Here is a 21,558-nt window from a genome sequence, read left to right as displayed (position 1 = left end):
ATTTCTTATTTTTATTGTGAATAATAATAATTTCTTATTTTTATTGTGAATGATAATAATTTCTTATTATTGTGAATGTTTGTCTGAAGAAGACCCTGTTAGAGGGTGGAGACGTTACGTTTTAGTGTAAATTTTTTTCTACAATAAATTTTGCTTTCGTCAGCATTTGATTGTTTCGTTATTACTCATGTGTTTGAACCCATTCAGTAACTAACTAACTAACTCTCTAGCCTTCTTAAACCCGAAGGTTCATGGCTGCAGCAACACAGGCCTTCCATCTTTCCCTATCTTGAGCAAGATCTATATACTCTTTTCCATCCCTACCGATTTCCCTTAGGTCCATCTCAACGTTGTCCCTCCATCTTCGTCTTGGCCTTCCTACAGGTCTCTTACCATCAGGTTTCCCAACAAGAATCCTGTAAACTCCTCTTTCCTCTCCCATTCGTGCCACATGGCCTGCCCACCTAAGTCTTCTTGATTTAATTATTCTAATAATATCTGGACATGAATACAAATTATGTAGTTCTAAATTATGTAACCTTCTCCACTCGCCTGTTTCCTCATCCCTTTTAGGTCCAAAGATTTTCCTAAGAATCTTATTTTCAAATACTCTCAATTTATGTTCCTCTTTCAATGTAAGGGACCAAGTTTCACATCCATATAATACTACAGGCAAAATTACGGTTTTGTATATTTTAACTTTTAGTTTCTTAGATATTAAACGAGAAGACAAAAGTTTATGAAGAGAGAAGTAACATGCATTTCCTGAATTAAGCCTACTTTTTATTTCCTCTTTAATATAATTTCCATTTGTTAATATTACTCCTAAGTATTTGAATTTGGAAACTGATTCAAACGAGTTGCTATCAATAATTAGATTTTGATTATTACCTAACACTTGGTTTCGGCCTGTAAACATATATTTAGTTTTCTCTTTGTTAACTTCCAAACCTATCTCTGTAGCAGTTTTGAAAAATATTTTAGCATTATTCTTAATTGTATTCACATCATCCCCCAGTAAGTCTACATCATCTGCATATGCTAACAACTGAGTCACACCATTTAATTTTAGTCCTCCTTTAGTTTCTTGTACCTTCCTAACAGCATATTCTAAGGCAAAATTAAAGAGCAATGGAGATAATGCATCTCCTTGTTTTAACCCATCATGAATTGTAAATTTGTCAGACATATTAATACCCACACGAATTATACTTTCTGTTTCACTGGTGCATATTTTTATCATACTAACAAGCTTCTTAGGTATTCCAAACTCTACTAATATATTATATAATTTATCTCTTTTGACCGAATCATATGCTTTTTTGAAATCAATGAATAGCTGATGGACATTTTGATTATATTCCCACTTTTTTTCAAGTGTCTGTCTGATGTGAAAAATTTGATCTGTAGTTGATCTGTTACGTTTAAATCCACATTGATAATCACCTATAATTTCATTAGCATATGGGGTTAGTCTTGTTAAAAGAATGTTAGACAATATTTTGTATGTTGTTGAGAGTAGAGAAATTCCACGGTAATTATTGCAGTTCATTTTATCACCTTTTTTAAACACAGGAACAATTATGGATTCTTTCCACTGTTGAGGGATTTCTTCTTTATTCCATATTAAACAAATTAATTTATGAATTTGACATATTAATGAATTTCCACCATATTTAATTAACTCAGCTGGTATTAAATCAATGCCAGGTGCTTTGTTATTCTTTAGCCTTTTAATAGCATCTTTAACTTCAGTCAAGTTAGGTTCTGGAACTAAAGGTTCTGCTGTGTGGACTTCATTTACTTCTGATTTATCTCCTACATGGACATTTAAAAGGTCATTAAAGTAGTTCTTCCATCTATTTAGAATATCGCTTGGGTCAGCTAGAAAATCACCGTCTTTATCTTTTATCAAGTTTACTTTAGGTTGCCACCCCTTTCTAAACTCATTTACACCTTTATATAAATCTCTGATATTTTTATTTTTGCTGTTTGTTTCAATTTCGTTAATTTTACTTTTCAAGTAATCTCTTTTTTTACTCCTAAACGTGCGGTTAACTTCTCGCTTTATTCTATTATAATTGTTTAGATTTGTATCATCAGAGTTATTTAACCACCTAAGTCTAGCCTGATTTCTTATTTCTATTAGATTATGACATTCATTATCAAACCATGGCTTACTTTTTCTCGGTTTATGGTATCCTATACTTTCTTTAGCTGCTGATTCTATTGCATTACGTATGTGCTCCCAATTCTTATTTACGTCTGTTTCATTTATATTTTCATCATCATTTAAATCCTGCAAAACATCAAATCTATTTGACAGTTTAATTTGGTAATCTTTCTTAATTCTTTCATCAGTAAACTTTCCTGTATCAAATTTTAGAATTTTTAGATTTTGTTGCTTATGATTTATCACTGAGAGTCTTTCTCTTAATTTAGCAATTACTAAATAATGGTCACTGGCACAGTCAGCACCTCTATGTGTACGAACGTCAATTATACTAGTATGCCTTCTCTTATCAATGAGAATATGATCTATCTGATTATGAGTTTTACCATCTGGAGAAGACCAGGTATATTTATGGATGTCTTTATGTTTAAAAGTGGTACTTTTCACAATTAAATTCTTTGAGGTTGCAAAAGTAATCAATCTTATACCATTATCATTACTTAATTCATGAAGACTTTCTTTACCAATCGTGGGTTTAAATGTCTGTTCTTTGCCAATCTGTGCATTACAATCACCTAACAGAATTTTCATATCATACTGAGAAAATTTATCAAAGACCTGTTCTAACTCTGCATAAAAATCATCTTTAGTATTATCATCTTTATCTTCCGTTGGTGCATGTATGTTTATTAAAATAATTTTACACCACCTACCCTGTAAAACTGCATATGATATCCTATCATTAATAAATTCTACTGTTTTAAGAGCCGAGATAATTCTATTATTTATGAAAAACCCTGTTCCAAAATTATGATTTTCAGTACCACCATAGAAAAAAGTATAATTTTTAGTTTTACAATTCCCTTCTCCTGGCCACCTAACTTCCTGGACAGCTACTACATCTAATTTATACTTAACTATCTCATTAACTGTACACTGAAATGCCCCAGGCCGGTAAAGACTCAGAACATTCCAGGTGCCTAATTTAATATCCTTATTCCTAATGTAGATCTTATCCTTAGTCCAGGGACCTCCCAAAGTAGTCCCCACCCGGAGATCCGAACGGGGGACTATTTTACCTCCGGAATATTTTACCTTGGGAACATCCATGGCCTTATATTGCTGTTTCTTGACATGTCTTTTTACAGTGCAGAGTTGTCAGCTCTACGCCTAACCCCCAATATGAATGGAGGAACTACTACACAAACACATTAGACAGCACAATTACTACACAAGACGAACACAAACATATTAGACAGCACAACTACTACACAAGACACACACAAACACATCACAACTATAACACAATATAAACACACCACAACTACTACACAATATAAACACAAACACACCACAACTACTACACAAGACAAACACAAACAAATTAGACAGCACAACTACTACGCAAGACAAAACAAACATACTAGACAGCACAACTACTACACAAACATACTAGACTGCACAACTACAACACAAGACATACATACACACCACCGATACTACACAAGACAAACAGAAACACATTAGACAGCATAACTACTACACAAGATAAACACAAACACACCAGACAGCACAACTACTACACAAGACAATCCCAACCACACTAGTCCGCACAACTACTACACAAGACAAACCCACATACAAGCACATCACCACTACTACACAAGACAAACACAAACACACTAGACACCAGAACTACTACACAAGACAGACCCAAACACACTACACAGCACAACTACTGCACAAGACACACAAACATATAACAACCACTACACAAGAAAAAAACACAAACGCACAACTACCACTACACAAGATTATGAAATTATGAATTGGATTTCTATACTGTCAAAAATGTCAAGGCGAGAAAATTATAATTTACTTCAAATTGTTTTCCGTACGCACATTCTATACGTAAAAGTCGAAACGAGAAAGTATTACAATCTGTATATAATTGTAATCGCATTCATACTGTTGCTCTGAATAGGTTCCCAGCCGCTACTTCTTATGCATACTATACCAGGCAACAGTCTACAAATAGCCGTCAATTGGGAAACATTATTTTAATAGTTATTCTGAAGAGGACACACAGTATGTGCCTCTAGAAATGCACAGAATTAGTTTGAAAATGGCGACAATTTTTGTTTCACGACTTACGACATTTGCGGACAGTTGCGATAAGTACGATAACTCAACTAAGAAAAATTATAGAAAGCTGGGGTAAAAACATTGTTTTCGGTACATTTCTAGCTACATTGTAAGTTCTGTACGCCTTTTCAACCATGTCAAAACTGAAATTCAATTTTGAACAAAAATCGAAGTTCAGGACGTTTTTTTTTTTTGTTTTTTACCCATTCAGTGCTTTTGAAAAATTGTCGCCCCTGTTCTATTATTTTCTTACATCTTCACGTTCTCCATTCTACCCAAACGATTCCACTTCCCAGGTGACGACAGCTGTTTATCGCAACACGATTGCGATAGGTCTGAGAACTGGCTCTTTCGGAATCGTCTCCGGCTCGCACGTGATTGGGCATTGCATTGTCATGCCGTACATCTGTAGTGGTGTGGTCACCTCGCTTAGCGCTGTTTGCGTTGCTAGGCTACACACTCCTTCGGCCTTTCGTCGCACGCACGTCCTCTCGTCAGGAGGCGATCGATGGGCGACCACTCTGTCCCAGGTTCACTACCCTCCGCGCCCGCAACGAGGGACAAAGATTCTGTTTTCGTCATCCTTCGTCTCTCTGTCCTTTTGGTGGTTATATCTTCCGCAGCTGTTCCGATAGCTAATCTTTCGTGTAATTTCCCTTCAGCTTTTTTCCTTTCGGTAACATTCCTAAATTGATAACTATCAAGTATAATTTTCACGGTCGTTCCATTCGCCTCTAATCTTGACAACGGTTGCTCCATTCGCCCTTATTCATGTTAAGGGAAGTTTCATTCGCCTTAATCATGTTAACGGTACTTTTATTCGCCCTTAATCATGTTAACGGTTGTTTCATTCGCCCTTAATCATGTTAACGGTACTTTCATTCGCCTTAGTCATGTTGACGGTTGTTTCATTCGCCCTTAATCATTTTAACGGTCGTTTCATTCGCCCTTTGTCATGTTGACGGTTGTTTCATTCGCCCTTCGTCATGTTGACGGTTGTTTCATTCGCCCTTAGTCATGTTAAGGGAAGTTTCATTCGCCCTTAGTCATGTTAAGGGAAGTGTCATTCGCCTTAATCATGTTAACGGTTGTTTCATTCGCCCTTAATCATGTTAACGGTTGTTTCATTCGCCCTTAATCATGTTAACGGTAGTTTCATTTGCCCTTAGTCATGTTGACGGTTGTTTCATTCGCCCTTAGTCATGTTAAGGGAAGTGTCATTCGCCTTAATCATGTTAACGGTTGTTTCATTCGCCCTTAATCATGTTAACGGTTCTTTCATTCGTCCTTAATCATGTTAACGGTACTTTCATTGGCCTTAGTCATGTTGACGGTTGTTTCATTCGCCCATAATCATTTTAACGGTTGTTTCATTCGCCCTTAGTCATGTTAACGGTTGTTTCATTCGCCCTTAATCATGTTAACGGTACTTTCATTCGCCCTTAGTCATGTTGACGGTTGTTTCATTCGCCTTAATCATGTTAACGGTCGTTTAATTCGCTCTTAGTCATGTTAACGGTTGTTTCATTCGCCCTTAATCATGTTAACGGTAGTTTCATTCGCCCTTAGTGATGTTAACGGTAGTTTCATTCGCCCTTAGTCATGTTGACGGTTGTTTCATTCGCCCTTAGTCATGTTAAGGTAAGTTTCATTCGCCTTAATCATGTTAACGGTTGTTTCATTCGCCCTTAATCATTTTAACGGTTGTTTCATTCGCCCTTAATCATGTTAACTTCAATCGAACTTAATCATGTTAACAGTTGTTTCATTCGCCCTTAGTCAGTTTAAAGGTCGTTTCATTCGCCCTTAGTCATGCTAATGTTTGTTTCATTCTCCTTGATCATGTTAATGCATGTTCCATTGCCACTCAATGATAAGTTAACGCTCTCGCCTTGTGATTAAGGGTCCAGGGTTGGATTCCGAGTAGAGCACAGCGGTTCGAATTCCACTTTAAACTGTAGGACCGGTCCTCATTAACCTATCTGAGCATAAAGTGGACTTTAAACAGACTTGAAGAAAGAGAGCTTGCCACTTAATCATGTTAATGGATGTTCCAATCGTAAAAACGAAAAGAAGCAAATCTAATTTTTCTATTTAGTAATATGAAGTGTGTTCTGCGCGTGTGGGGCGCTCTGAGGCCTGCTCCGGTCACTTTCTGCTGCGTCTTATCTGTTGCGTATTCGCTGCCAGTTGATGCAACGCCCGGTGAGGGAAGAAATCCAGTTTCCCTGGCTGATTAGAGATAGCCTGCTCCCATTTCGAAACCAGTTTTCCGCCATCGGTTCGCTCAGAAACGTTTACGTGAAAGCTACACGATTTACCTCACGCAGCTTGGAAGAAAGAGAAAAGAATCCAAGTATAGTGATACCTGGAGACCGAATCGAACCCACGACATCTGGTTTAACCTTCGCCGAAGGTATTTACTGTCTAAACAGTAGCGACAGAAATAGCGCGGAAAGGAAAGAAAAAAACATGCAGAATATAATACGATAGGGTCAATCCATATGAAATCATACCAGCTGGTTGCTTGACCATTTTTAAAAAAGTTTATTTTTTGAGTGGTGTGAGCCTCATATATTGACAGTTCAGAACCACTCTTATTTTATTTTTACTATCACCGATTTGAAGATGGCGGGCATTTTTTTATCATGGCGCGCGTCATTTTCTCCATTCGTAAGCATCAGCGGAAACTTTTTTTTCTCAGCTCTGGTAAGTCCTACGACAATGAGACAAAATCTGTGATGTTAAGCACATTATAGGCTACAATTATATTTCTGTGTAATTTTCTAAATATTATTCCTTCATAATACATTTTAAGGTTAAAATTGTGTATTTTAATCGCTCAAAATGACATTTTCGGACATTTTTTTTGAGGGGGAAGGCAGTTTACTTGACACTTGAATTTTTTTGTGCAAGTACCTGTGTACCAATAGAGTACGTCAAAATTATTTGAAGCTTGAGACTTTAATATTTTTTTTTCTACAGGGTCATAAACATGTACTTTTTGTTAAAAAAAATCCAAGTTCAGGTTTAAATATCTCTGGTTGGCAGTTGTTTAAAAATCTGAAATTTGTACACAATACAGTACTTCAGGATAAGTAACTTCAGTAAAAATTTTGAGTTTGAGATTTAATTGGTTTAGGAGATACAAAACTCGTGAAAAATTCAACATTTTGCATTAAATATGGCATGCCTAATTTCATTTCTTATTAACATTTTGTGTTGAAATTCTGCAAACTGTAATTTGGAATGTCAATGAACAACATCACAATCCTGAAATGGCTCTGCAATAAAGTATATATACGAGGGCGTGCTTGAGTTTATCATGCTCTTAAAGAAAACCCACAGCTAAAAAAATCTCAGCTATGTGAGAGAATGGAGTGAAAGGCCAGGAACTAGAACTGATGGAGGTCATCGGATTCGTGTTCAGCTGAGGTTTTCTTTAAGAGCATGATAAACTCAAGATTGCGCAGTACTGATGTCTAACACATTCATCCCCATAATATTCCCTCAGTCTCAGACGAATGTCAATTTGTAGCACATTTTCTGCGTTTAGAAACTCGATCACTGCACGCTACTTCAGGCGCTTCACCAACATTGCATGGTTACATGCTGCCATTTTCCTCGCAATAGTTCAGCACCCCCTGGCGATAGAAGTTTGAAACCTGCAATGGAGAAGCTGGAAAGTCTTATAAGTGCAATGTATGGTTGCTCAAAGTCCAAAATGCGTTTACAAGGTAACAAAGAAAATAAAAACATAGGAAGCGTTACTTTTCAGCACGCCCTCGTATATATACTTTATTGCAGAGCCATTTCAGGATTGTAATGTTGTTCATTGACATTCCAAATTACAGTTTGCAGAATTTCAACACAAAATGTTAATAAGAAATGAAATTAGGCATGCCATATTTAATGCAAAATGTTGAATTTTTCACGAGTTTTGTATCTCCTAAACCAATTAAATCTCAAACTCAAAATTTTTACTGAAGTTACTTAGCCTGAAGTACTGTATTGTGTACAAATTTCAGATTTTTAAACAACTGCCCACCAGAGATATTTAACCCTGAACTTGGATTTTTTTAACAAAAAGTACATGTTTATGACCCTGTAGAAAAAAAAATATTAAAGTCTCAAGCTTCAAATAATTTTGACGTACTCTATTGGTACACAGGTACTTGCACAAAAAAATCCAAGTATCAAACAAACTGCCTCCCCCCCCCCCAAAAAATGTCTGAAAATGTCATTTTGAGCGATTAAAATACACAATTTTAACCTTAAAATGTATTATGAAGAAATAATATTTAGAAAATTACACAGAAATATAATTGTAGCCTATAATGTGCTTAACATCACAGATTTTGTCTCATTGTCGTAGGACTTACCAGAGCTGAGAAAAAAAAAGTTTCCGCTGATGCTTACGAATGGAGAAAATGACGCGCGCCATGATAAAAAAATGCCCGCCATCTTCAAATCGGTGATAGTAAAAATAAAATAAGAGTGGTTCTGAACTGTCAATATATGAGGCTCACACCACTCAAAAAATAAACTTTTTTAAAAATGGTCAAGTAACCAGCTGGTATGATTTCATGTGGATTGACCCGATAGTGTTCTAGCTGTTAAAAATATAATTTTGCAAGAAATAAATCTTCACGTGCTCTCTGTCTCGGTGTCCATGCCTGGAAAGTTATATATTTTCTTCTCTTTTCACCTTTCTATCTTTCATTTTCTCTGCTTTTACGTTTCGCTTTCTTACGTTCCCTTTATTTCTTTTACTTGTTCTATCTCTCCCTCTTTCCTTCTTTCCATGTTTCTCTATCTCTTTCTTTCTAGGTTTGAATATTCTTTTTCTCTATCCTTTTTTGCTTATTTCTATTTAGCTCCCTCTTTTTTTCCTGTTTTTCCATTTATTTCTATATTTCCCTCTGCTTTTTCTCTCTTCCACTTTTCTATCTACTTCATCACTATTTCTTCTTCTATTTCATTCTAGCTTTCTTTCTCTCTTCTTTTTCGTGTATTTTTATTTGCCTCCCTCTTCTCCCTTTGTTCCTCTATTTGCTTCTACATTTTCTGTTCATTCAATAGTAATTTGTTACTGTCAAACAAAGATTTCGTCTGAGAGTACATAGCGGTGACGACACGAACGCGCATGCGCTCAGGGAAAAGTACGTCTGTGTCCCTTTTATTATAAATGAACAGGCAGCCAGATAAATTTTAACGACAGAGTATTGTAAACTTTACGACAACTTTTCACGCTGCATCTCCTCGAGTAAATGCCGTCCCCTGTACCCTTTCCTCTCGCGGGAAGAACGAACCGTGACCAAAGGAAAAAGAGTCATCAATCATGAATTAATTACATGAGAAGGTGTACAGGCTGCGCCGAACGAGAGAAGCGGCACAAAAGAAGCGCATCACTTGTCCTCTCAAGGCAGGGGCGGAGGGAGATGGGAGTTGAAGTTAGAATAGGATGAAAGTGCGACAATGGTGATTGTTGAGCGTTGCAACAAAAGAAAAAGTCATGAAGTTTGAAACTCCCATCCTAGTAGTAAACAAGAGAATAGTCGATAGCGCATATAGAAAGAGTCCAATCCCATTTCGCCTTATCCATCCCGTTTCGCATAATGCCGTTTCATTTAAACCGGTTGGAAGGGAAATATTTCAAGCGGGGGAAATTTTGACGGTGACAAAACAATTCGGAACATGTGCCCATGTCATGCATACACAAAGTATAAATATACACCTAACCTAACCCAACAAAGTCTACCCTAACCTGGATGATCTCACAGACCTCTTTAATTCCCCCATCTCAAGCACAATTCTAATGTTTGCCGATGATCGCAAGATTATAACAGAAATTAAACAGCCATCAGACATGCAAATTCTCCAAAATGACATAAACAGACTCTCTGAATGGTGCAAGCGATAGAAACTGTCCACAAACCCTTCGAAATGCTATTACATAACAATTTCATTGAAACAAAACATTCTTGAAGGCAATTATACACTCAACACTCTAGCAAAAGAAGCACAACACCGAGATCTAGGTATCCTCATAGATTCAAAACTAAATTTCGATAATCACATATCAACCATCACATAAAAGGCAATGCGTATGCTAGCCCTACTTTACAGATTCACCGAAATCAATAACCCGAAAGCACTTTCCATTTACTTCAAGACATTTGTGTCCCCCATTCTACAATACTGTTCACCCATCTGGAACATGGCTGCCCCTTCTCATACCTCCAAGATCGACAATGTTCTCAGCTTTTTCCTCTCCATCGTTCGATATAGAGTGGCTGCTCTGAGACACCTGCCTAAGAGAGATCTGCTTGTAAATCTGTACATTAATACTCCGGAAACTCGTAGATACGTTGCAGATGTGAAATTGCTATATAAGATCATAAATGGAAACTTATGATGCAGCATCCCACTCCACGAACTCTCCCTCAGAGTGCCCAGACATAAAACACGGAGCAAGGAGACTTTCCACACTACAACTCCCAGGCTCTCACTCATACAACGATCACTATTCCATAGGCTACCGAATCAGTTCAATATAATTTCAAACCAAATAGATATATTCACTTCATATTCATTTTTTATCAGCAACATAGAAAAAATTGTAAATAAGTAATGCTTTTGTGAAACTGATCTTTTTACCTTGGTACTTTTTTGGCTTGTTTTATTTTTGTTTATTTTATGTTATCCTTTCTTTTGTTTTTAATGTTAGTCTATTGTTTTACTGTTGTTTCTTTCTGGTTTTAAATGACTTCTGCTGTACTGAAAATTTCAATAAATAAATAAATTAAAATAATTGGTTCTAATGATGAATTAACATAACGAAAACAGAGCAGTACTCTCACTGTACCCAAACTCACCCACAAGGTAGCTTGATTTGAATCAGATGATTTAAAAACAACAGTGATTTAAATTACTCAAAAAAATCAATTATAGAATAATGTACATAAGTGATTTCTAGATATCAGAATCAGTTCTGGTGAAAGTACATTAATCTCGCATTCATTGAATGGTAGCTGTAAGATACTCCAACATTTTGAAAGGAAAAGCAAGGAAACAAAATATACCGGGTGGTCCAAAAGTCCCGGAACGGTCACATATCCTGAGAAATACACATCGAATCGGAAAACGAAAAAATAAGTGTTTAATAAGGGAAAGAAAGCTATTCAATGATATCACACTTGATTCCCCACCCCCGCCCCCTGGGGATGGGGCGGGTGGCAACTGTGAAATTTTAAATGGAAACCCCCATTTTGTATTGTAGAATCGGAAAGAGGACTTCATTCCGAGTCCAACGAGCTATCAACCATCCTTCTAGCTCAATTAGGAACGGAGATATGGAGAGAGAGAGAGAGAGAGAGAGAGAGACAGAGCCAGGGGTGGGGAATCAAGTGTGATATCATTGAATAACTTTCTTTCACTTATTCAACATGTATTTTTTCGTTTTCCGATTCGATGTGTATTTTTCACGATAAGTGACCGTTCCGGGACTTTTGGACCACCCGGTATGTACTGATGGGGTGATGCTCACAAGAGAGGAAAAATGTAACATGTAAACTGTAAAGCCGGGCCGTGGCAGAGTAGTTAGCACATCGCGCTACGATGTCAGGGGTCCCGGGTTCGAATCCTGGCCTGGGCATGGATGTTTGTGATTGCCCATTCATCACATCATCACTCATCCCCCATCTTCGCAAATTAACCAAGAGTGGCACAAAAGGCGAAGTAAAATAAAGCAAATCAATGTAAACTGAGGAATATAAGTGGTAAACGTTGTAAGTGCCAAAAGCGAAAGTGTTGGGAAATCGCAAAAAACTGTTCTCCACTTACAACGTTTACGATTTTCACGGCTGCCACCTCGCTTGGCACTTCTATCGTTCACCAAATCAGCCGGCAGGGACCTTCACACTAGCGACCTCTTTACACGCCCTTTTGAACTACTTAGAGGGCTACCAGCCACTTTTCACGTCTCCCACATTATAAAGCATGGCACATTTCACAGTTTATGGCACTTACAGCGTTTACCAATTTTAGTCTTCAACTGTAGACACACTTCAATATTTCTTGATTTAAAATTCTAATTTTTATAGGCAAAAATAGCAAGAATTTTGAACAGAACAAGGTACAAAATACTAATCATGTTAAATTATAAATAGTGATATTATCATGAAAGGTGATATTTTGCAAACCATTTAAAAAGAAAATCAGCTACAAGAACTTAAAAAATATTTTAAGTTACAATTATACAGTACATCCAGAATGTTACTGAAATTATTATAGTTGCATTAACACACTCAACAAACTCTTCCAATGTAGTTTCAAGTATACAGTATCAGAAGCAGAAAAATGTAACATTTTACAGATCCGTTTATCAGAAAAAGCCTTTCTATAAAACAATATATGTGTACGGTGCCGAAAAAACATGCAAGCAATTTTAAGCATGCTTCTTTTTTTAAAAAAATCAATTTAAATTTTTAAAAATCATCAAAATTATATTTTTAATAAATATATTTAGAAATAGAGGTAAAGAGAGAGAGAACGTAAGATTCTAATAATAATAATAGTTCTTTCAACGGAGGACATGGAATAATCTTAAAAAGAAAAACAAGGAACGAAAAAGGAGAAACGAAACAATGCAATTACTAAACCCTAATCTTTGTGACGTAACAGTCCAGTGAGGACCAGGACTGCCAAACAATCGTTCATTGAGTGACGCACTTTTCGTGTATTCCAAACCCACCTGGGCCAATGCCAGCGCCAGCGCCAGACTACAACAAAATAGATGCAAGCCTGAAACCTCGCCGTATAGACATCCCGCTGTACATCTGCGAAGGAGGTGAACGCATACCCTGTAGGATGAAACGGATCAATTCACTTCTCCTCGGAGCAACCTGCACGCTCGCTACTTACCAGCGACCGTAAACACAAGGGGGAGGAGGAGACAAACACTTCCCCCCCTCACCCGGGGGAGGAACGCATGCGTGGTGGAGGGAACGTGGATGTGGCAATACTTCGACGCGACACACGTCGGCAGCCCATTCGTCTCATGCTCAATTTCCTCTTGACCAGGCACCGAGCAGTGTTAGAAAATTATCGGTCGCAAATCACAAAATCCGACTGGAATTTTTGGTATGATTTTCAAGTAGCAAATTTTTTTGGAGAATATACTCGCAACTTTTGGGGGGACTAATTGAACGTTCCACGGGGAGGGGTTCACAAACCTGTTCACTAATTTCACTCACCGCGTTTGTCAGACATTCTTAGTAACTTAGAATTCTTTTCTGGCACGTTTGCTAATCGCGACGATGAGGATGAGATGATGAAATTGACGAAGGAACACTCACAAGGAACAAACATTCCCAGGCCGGGGTTCGAACCCTGGACTCCTGGCGTCACAGCGCGCTGTGATAACCACTCCGCCACCAAGATCGGCTTTACACTATCGTATCATTCTAGTGAACCTGCCACTCCCACAATAAATCAATGGTTGATGTAACTTATTCATCATTCATCCTCAATGATGAGAGCACTCGCCATTGACATGGCAAGTCAAATGCCTGGCAGTGCGAAAGGCACAACTAAAACTAAATAGCTTAACAACTAGAAAAGAAAATGGTCACTCATTGGGTTTTATCAACCTTCGAACCTGAATCATGGCTGGGTAAGGATAATTACCTGTCTATCTGAAGAGTCATGATTAATTCAAAGTAACGTCGAATGAATTAAAACTAAGACCTCTCAAGGCTTCCTTGCTCGTTGACCAGGACTCGCCTCACTTTCCCTCAACTCCTTTCTCCAAGCTCCTCTCTCTCCTCAATCCAAATCCAAAGTCAGTCCCTTCTCAGTCTGTCTCACCTCTATATCACCCAGGCCATGGAGATCTTCCTCCATGCCGAATCGTGATTATTGCTACCTCTATTGCAAACGGCTGACTCCATAAACCTGATGGAACTTCCTATATCCTGAATACATCAGGAAGTTTGCATAGCACAACACTGTGCATTATTCACATACCACTGAAGTTGAGACAACTGGCGTAAACAAGTGAATGCCCTGGTCAACATGAAGCATCCAGAGAGAGTTTAAATAAAATATAATCTTATAGATTAATACGCTATATACTTCGGGCCCCAGATGTTATCCGGTTTTCAAATATATGGATATGGTATATTCTGATATCAGAATATTCGAATTATCCTCATATTCGAATGTGTGCATTATCTGGACAGTTATATCAGTTTTACGGACTATCCACATGTTGTACATCATTCGTCATTTCCATACTTCACCGTGCGGATTTCGTACAAATCCTTCACCAGATCTGTTCTATCCGGATATTGGGATTATCCGTTGCGTCCAAACGGATAATTTGAAATCCGGACATTGTGGCCATCCCCAATCGAGACTTGTCCTTCGATAGTGAGACGAGATCGAGACGGATGTTCGTAAATCGAGACGATATCGAGAATAATATTATTGCAAATCGAATCGAGAACGACATACTGCCAAGCCTCGCCTCGCATTGATACCGCATCCCTATTCTTAAGAATGTCGCTGCAGTATTATTAAGCCACGTCAAGATATCCGATGAATTTACTTTAAAATATCTCTGATTTCGGGGAACCGAATTGTCATTAAATAATCCTCTGAATGTTACTGACAATGATTCTATATTAGAATGTAATGTTAATTGGACATTATTACGGAGCGGAAGTTGAAGACCTAAAAAATATAGGTGTATGACCTATAGAATGTCCTAAAAAATGAGGAAAAATGACGTTAAAAAATGCAAAAAATTACCATTAAATTTGAGAGTTAGAAGTTGAAATGAAAAGGAAATTGAACAAGTTGCAATCTTTCTTTCAAAAATGAAAGGCACCAAATGATATCACATTCAATTAAAATATGCAACGAGGATTTCCAATGGAAACAACCGAATAATTTTGAAACAATTTAATGAAAAGTCTCTATTACCAAAATGAAAGAAGTGATAAAAAATGACGAAACAATACACCGAATATTGCGAAAAATGACTGAAAAATGCCGAAAATCGGGGAAAATCACCTAAAACCTGAAAATTGGGGGGAAAATGCAAAAAAATGCACTTTAAAATTACATTTTTTGGGTTCTAGAATCTAGACCAAGTGTAATATTGTGTGTATCTAATGGGCATCGTGTCCGAGATGTCAGAAAAAAGATGACATGACATCAACTTCCGCTCCCTAGACATTATCCATTGGCTAGTGCTTTAAACTATATTTATTCTAACATTATGTTTCGAGATAACATCTCTACTACAGATCCTCTTCGATCCCCACCACTGTCAAAAATAATTTCACCAGAAGACTAGAGAAGGGGTACTCTCTCGGAACGTGCGTTAGAATAAGTAGTATAACGCACTTGATAATGGATAATGTACAATTATCATCGAACGTATATGCGAATGATTATCTAAAAAAAAAGAAAGAAACAGCTCTTTTTAGAATCACTTCTACAGTATGGCCTCCCCGATGGCGTAGTGGTAGCGTCGTCGCCTTGTTGTCAAGTTCGGGTTCGATACCCCGTGGAGGTTCGGATCCCACTTCAAACTGTAGGTCCGTTCCCGATTAGCCTTACTGTGCATAAAGTGGACTTAAAACACCAATCAACCAACCAACTTCTACAGTACTCACGAAACTATTACAAATATTCCCCGTGGCGGAGTGGTTAGCACATCGCGCTACGACGCCAGGAGTCCCGGGTTCGAATCCCGGCCTGGGCATGTACGTTTCTTAGCGTCCATTCATCAATTTCATCATGTCATCACTCATCCCTAGGGGGATGCATATTTCGATTTTGACGAAAAAACAAAATGTCAAGAAACACATTCTAATGTTAATTTTCCATGTTTCTGTAAGATGTGAAGTGCATTTTTCTACCCTGTTTTGTCACGAAATGATGCGAAATGAACTGAAAAATGCGAAATAGACTCTTAAACACAAAGTTTACAGTTTATTTACTTACGCGACACTTTCTGAAGTTTTAATTATCCTGTGAGTTATGCAATTCACGGAAAATTGAAGAACTCTGCTGTTAATATTGGAGAAGCAAAAATGGACTCCTTTACACAGAAATAAACTTAATACTCGGATAACTACATAAATGTGCTACTAGAAGTGAAATGTTAATTTTGTGTAATAAGTGTAGTTTTTAAATCAAATTTACGATTATGTTCACAATTTTAAGACCAAAATGTCTTTTTATATACCACTTTTCATTCAATTTTTCACCGCTATAACACCGATATTTTATTTTATTTATCGCTTTTGAATCCGAAATTGACTGTTTCTCTACCGAAATTTTGCTTTTTTATTTACCAAAAAACATGTGCGTCTACCCATCCCCATACAAAAGGGCAGATCGCTTTGAGAGGAGAGCTGGAGGTCTTTAGAGAGAGAGAGAGAGAGAGAGAGAGAGAGAGAGAGAGAGAGAGAGAGAGAGAGTGAGAGAGAGAGAGAGAGAGAGAGAGAGAGTGAGATAGTGTGAGAGAGTGAGAGTGAAAGTGAGTGTGTGTGAGAGAGAGATAGTGTGAGAGTGTGAGAGTGAAAGTGAGTGTGTGTGTGTGTGAGAGAGAGAGAGTGAGAGTGAGAGAGAGAGTGAGACAGAGAGTGTGAGAGAGAGAAAGAAAGAGAGAGAGAGAGTGTGAGAGAGAGTGAGAGAGAGTAAGATAGAGAAAGAGAGAGTGATAGAGAGAAAGAGTGAGAGAGTGTGAGAGAGTGAGAGTGTGTGAGAGTGTGAGAGAGTGAGAGTGAAAGTGAGTGTGTGTGTGTGAGAGAGAGAGTGAGAGTGAGAGAGAGAGTGAGAGAGAGAAAGAAAGAGAGAGTGTGAGAGAGAGTAAGAGAGAGAAAGAGAGAGTGAGAGAGAGTGAGAGTGAGAAAGAGAGAGTGAGAGAGAGTGAGAGAGAGAAAGAGAGAGTGAGAGAGAGTGAGAGAAATAAAGAGAGAGTGAGTGAGAGAGAAAGAGAGAGAAATAAAGAGAGAGTGAGATAGAGAAAGTGAGAGAGTGAGAGAGAGAAATAAAGAGAGAGTGAGAGAGAGAAAGTAAGAGAGTGAGAGAGAGAGAAAGAGAGAGAGAAAGAGAGAGTGAGAGAGAGAGAATGTGAGAGAGTGAGAGTGAGTGTATGTGTGTGAGAGAGAGTGAGAGAGAGTGAGAGTGAGAGAGAGTGTGAGAGAGAGAAAGAAAGAGAGAGTGACAGAGAGAGAGTGAGAGTGTGTGAGAGAGAGAGATAGAGAGAAAGAGAGTGAGAGTGAGAGAGAAAGAGAGAGAGTGAGAGAGAGAAAGAGAGAGAGAGTGAGAGAGAGAGTAAGAGAGAGAAAGAGAGAGTGAGAGAGAGAGAAAGAGAGAGAAAGAAAGAGAGAGTGAGAGAGAAAGAGAGAGAGTGAGAGAGAGAGAAAAAGAGAAGAAGAAAGAGAGAGTGAGAGAAAAAAAGAGAGAGTGAGAGAGAGAGAGTGAGAGAGAAAGAGAGAGTGAGAATGAGAGAGTGAGAAAGAGAGTGAGAGAGAGAGAGATAGAGAGAGAGAGATGGGTTCGAAACTCTGCGCGCCTGAACAGGGACTGTCATCCTCAATCACGACGGTTATGGGTCAAGAAAACATATTTCGTTTTGTTATTTAATCTGGTCAGGTTTGTACCTCAAACGCAGTCCTTTGGGGGGGACATGTGCGAGCGAGTGCCGAGCCATTAGGGCTGCGACACGAAATAAAGCAAATCACTACAAATATGTAGACGATAGCAAAATTGTCTAGGGTTAATTGAGATGAATTCTAAAGATGTCTAAGGTATTCCCTGTGGCGTGGTGATAACTTCCTCGCCTTGTAATCAAGGGTTTGATACTCGGTTCGAATCCCACTTTAAAGTGTGGATCCTGTGCGGATTAACCTTTTTGTGCATAAAGTGGACATAAAAAAGAAACTCCAATACGAAAAAATACTAAAGAGATGTAAGGTGTTCCCGATAATAGATGTATAATTCATTTGCAATGAATCCACCTTCCAAAACACTTTAGCTTTCGCTACAAGATATCAATTTCTCCTCTGTAAATAGTACTTAACCATTTTAACCCCCAAATCGGAGGGTCTGAAAAATGGGGGTTAACTCTAAAGCTAAAGTTTGTTGCAAGAGGGTTGATTGCAGACAGGGGCGCCGACTTGTCAAAATTATTGGGGTGGGGCTCTGATCACTGAAATAAATTAATGAATGACTCACTCTCTCCCTTTTTAAGTTTTGGCGTCAGTGTACGGAATCTCATAAAAGCTCATGAATTCCTCAAAAATATCAAACTTTTTATTCACAGTTCGAATGCAGAATATTAATTATCCACGGATGGATATGTCGCAAGTTTCGTCAACCATAAGAGCAAAAGATTCCCGACTTTTAATATCTGCTGCCACCGAGCGCAAGACAGATCTCCCTAATATATGAATGATCTCGTTCTGAATTACATGTGAGAGCCATTTGTAGCCCGAACGTCCCATCCACTACACTAGTTCATGCACATTGTCTTTTCTAACTCTTTTAGTAAAAATGTTAACAATACTCATAATTATATACTTAGCATATAGTAATAAGTCATGTGTTTTGCTGTCTCTGGTCATACCCCCCCCAAAGTTGATGGTCTACAACATTTCAAATGTGTCTTTAAAGTTAAGTTCATGTGGCACAATTCAGAGTAAACTTTACAAGAGAAGCAAAATAATACATTAGATCCTCTTAAGCAAAATTATTTGGGGGGCTCTGCCATCACATCGTTAACATTGGGGGGGCTCGAGCCCCCCCCCCCACCCCCCAACTTGGAGTGTAAGGACTGACCCTTTTGGGACACACCCAAATGCCTACCTCCCTTTCACGTAGTGCATCCTGGACTCCGTGGTACACATGTTGTGTCGTCATTATGTCTGTGCTTGTCCTTTCATCCATTCCATCCTATCATCATTCATCCTGTTCTTCGCGATTAGCAGATGGCAGGAAAGCGAAGTATAATACCTAGGGAGCGGAAGTTGATGAAATGTCATCTTTTTTCTGACATCTCGGACACGATGCCCATTAAACATGCACAATATTACACTTCGTCCAGAATCTAAAAAAGGTAATTTTAAAGTGCATTTTTTTTTTGCCAATTTTCAGGTTTTAGGTCGGTTTACCCGATTTTCGGCATTTTTGAGTAATTTTTCGCAATATTCGGTGTATTGCTTCGTCATATTTTGTCACTTCTTTCATTTTGGTAATATTCTTGAGTCTTTTCACAAAGGTGAACGTAGGCCTTGCAATTTACGATCAAAAGAAATGCTGAACTGGTGACAGTCGAGGGAAACCACCAGATGCCCGTCTGGGGCAAACTCAGATATTTCAAACAATTTCTGATGTTAAAAATTACTTTTCCGACGCATTTTCGGGGGGGGGGGCGTGTCTATGAACCCTTTCTCGGATGCGTCCCTGATTTTGGATTCCCTATTTTTTTTATACAATTTGTTAAATTTCTAAACAAAAATTGCCTTACGTGGATCGAGATGATTTATTTTTGTCTATAGTGTCACAGGAACACACCACACTTCATCACCAGGCAAATATGCGGGAAATGAAATTCTCGTTGCATATGTTAATTGAATGTGCACGTGGTATCATTTTGGTGCCTTTAAAAAAAAAAAACAATACAAGATTGCATACTTTTCATTTCAAATTTTAACCTGAAACTAACAAATTTAATGGTAATTTTTTGCATTTTTACGTCGTTTTTCCCAATTTTAGGACATTCTATAGGTCATATACCTATATTTTTTAGGTCATCAACTTCCACTCCCGAGAAATCGAATTCCACTTTCGAGGGCGGGTCCAGTCAAAGCCGCTGTAGGGTGTCGGACTGCCACGCATGAGATCCAGGTTCGATTCCCCGACAGGAATTCTTCCGGCCTTCTGCGCGCATAAAGCGGCTCTGGGGCTCGCCCAGCCTTAAATCAATAGGTACCTGGGGCCAACCGTGGGGGATAACGGCGGCCGGAGCGTGGTGCTGATCACATCAGCTCCATAATGGCCGAGATCGAATATGTGTGGGCCCTTATTCATGGCAAGATGCTATATGCAGCAACTTACCTTTACCCGATTAGGCTATCTGTATATAAAGTGGGCTTAAAAACAAATTAAAAAAAAATATCCAAGCTTTACAGAGATCGACGTTTTCATAGCCAAAGCAAAGTTGGTTTCCCAAGAGATGTATCCACAGAATAGCGAGGTCATCGTGACGCCAGTTGGCCAGGATGAGTCCTGAACCCCGGGGGAGCTACAGGATAAAAATAGCCGCAGACGAGATGACCACCATCCTCAAGGAAGAACAACACCCGCCGACAACCAAGCGACCCTGAAAATGGTGCAAACAGGCACAGGTGCAGTGAAGAAAAATCCTCCCGTTGGTGCTATTATGTGCATGAATGGCTGACTTACCTTGCCCGGCACCTCGCAGCTGCCCCTGCCAGCCCCGCTGCCCGCCCAACACGACTGCACATACCTGGCTGTTACGGTTACCTGGCAACGGGCAGCCAGCCGCCGCTCCTATTGATCTGGAGCTGGTCTCCTGGGACGGAAGCGCAGGGGGGAGGGCGGAGGGGAGGGCGATTATCTGCATCAATGATGGACCGCAAGTGGTCGCAAAGCCCCCTTGCCGTTGACGCAAAAGCCATCGACTTTTTCTCATCTTTATTATCTCATTTCGGAGCGGCGCTGGTTCGCACGGTGTGGAAGCCTCGTGTGGCAATTGCTGTTGTGGTCAGTGGCGCAGTCGAGAGGGAAGATGGGTAACAACTAACTAACTCTCTAGCCTTCTCAAACCCGAAGGTTTATGGCTGCAGCAACACAAGCCTTCCATATGTCCCCATCCTGGGCAAGATCAGTCCAATCTTTCCCATCCCTACCGATTTCCTTTAGGTCCATCTCAACGTTGTCCCTCCATCTTCGTCTTGGCCTTCCTACAGGTCTCTTACCATCAGGTTTCCCAACAAGAATCATGTAAACTCTTCTTTCCTCTCCCATTCATGTCCACCTAAGTCTTCTTGGTTTAAGCATTCTAATAATAACATAGCTATCATAACATTTGTATTGATTTCAATGTTATTTAGCGTCGTTCTTCCTCCACTTTTGTCTAATCGCGGCGATGAGGATGCGTGGTGATATCGTGCAATTGGAGTGATACTCACATG

The 21,558-nt window shown here is 38.8% G+C and overlaps 1 protein-coding gene across 1 annotated transcript in view; it reads right to left on the bottom strand.

The window, feature by feature from the left end:
* The window catches only part of peb (zinc finger protein pebbled), a 225,815-nt gene extending 204,946 nt beyond the window's left edge, over nt 1-20,869 (bottom strand). The window contains exon 1 of the mRNA XM_083113396.1: nt 20,807-20,869. The gene's annotated coding sequence lies outside the window, so the exon portion shown is untranslated. The remainder of the gene's footprint in view (nt 1-20,806) is intronic.
* Between the last annotated feature and the right edge of the window lie 689 nt (nt 20,870-21,558).

This window comes from Lepisma saccharinum, chromosome 27 (assembly GCF_977018435.1).
Source record: "Lepisma saccharinum chromosome 27, izLepSacc3.1, whole genome shotgun sequence".
NCBI classification, from domain to species: Eukaryota; Metazoa; Arthropoda; class Insecta; order Zygentoma; family Lepismatidae; genus Lepisma; species Lepisma saccharinum.
Note: the sequence above shows the minus strand (reverse complement) of the source record. Positions and strands in the feature narration are given on the sequence as shown.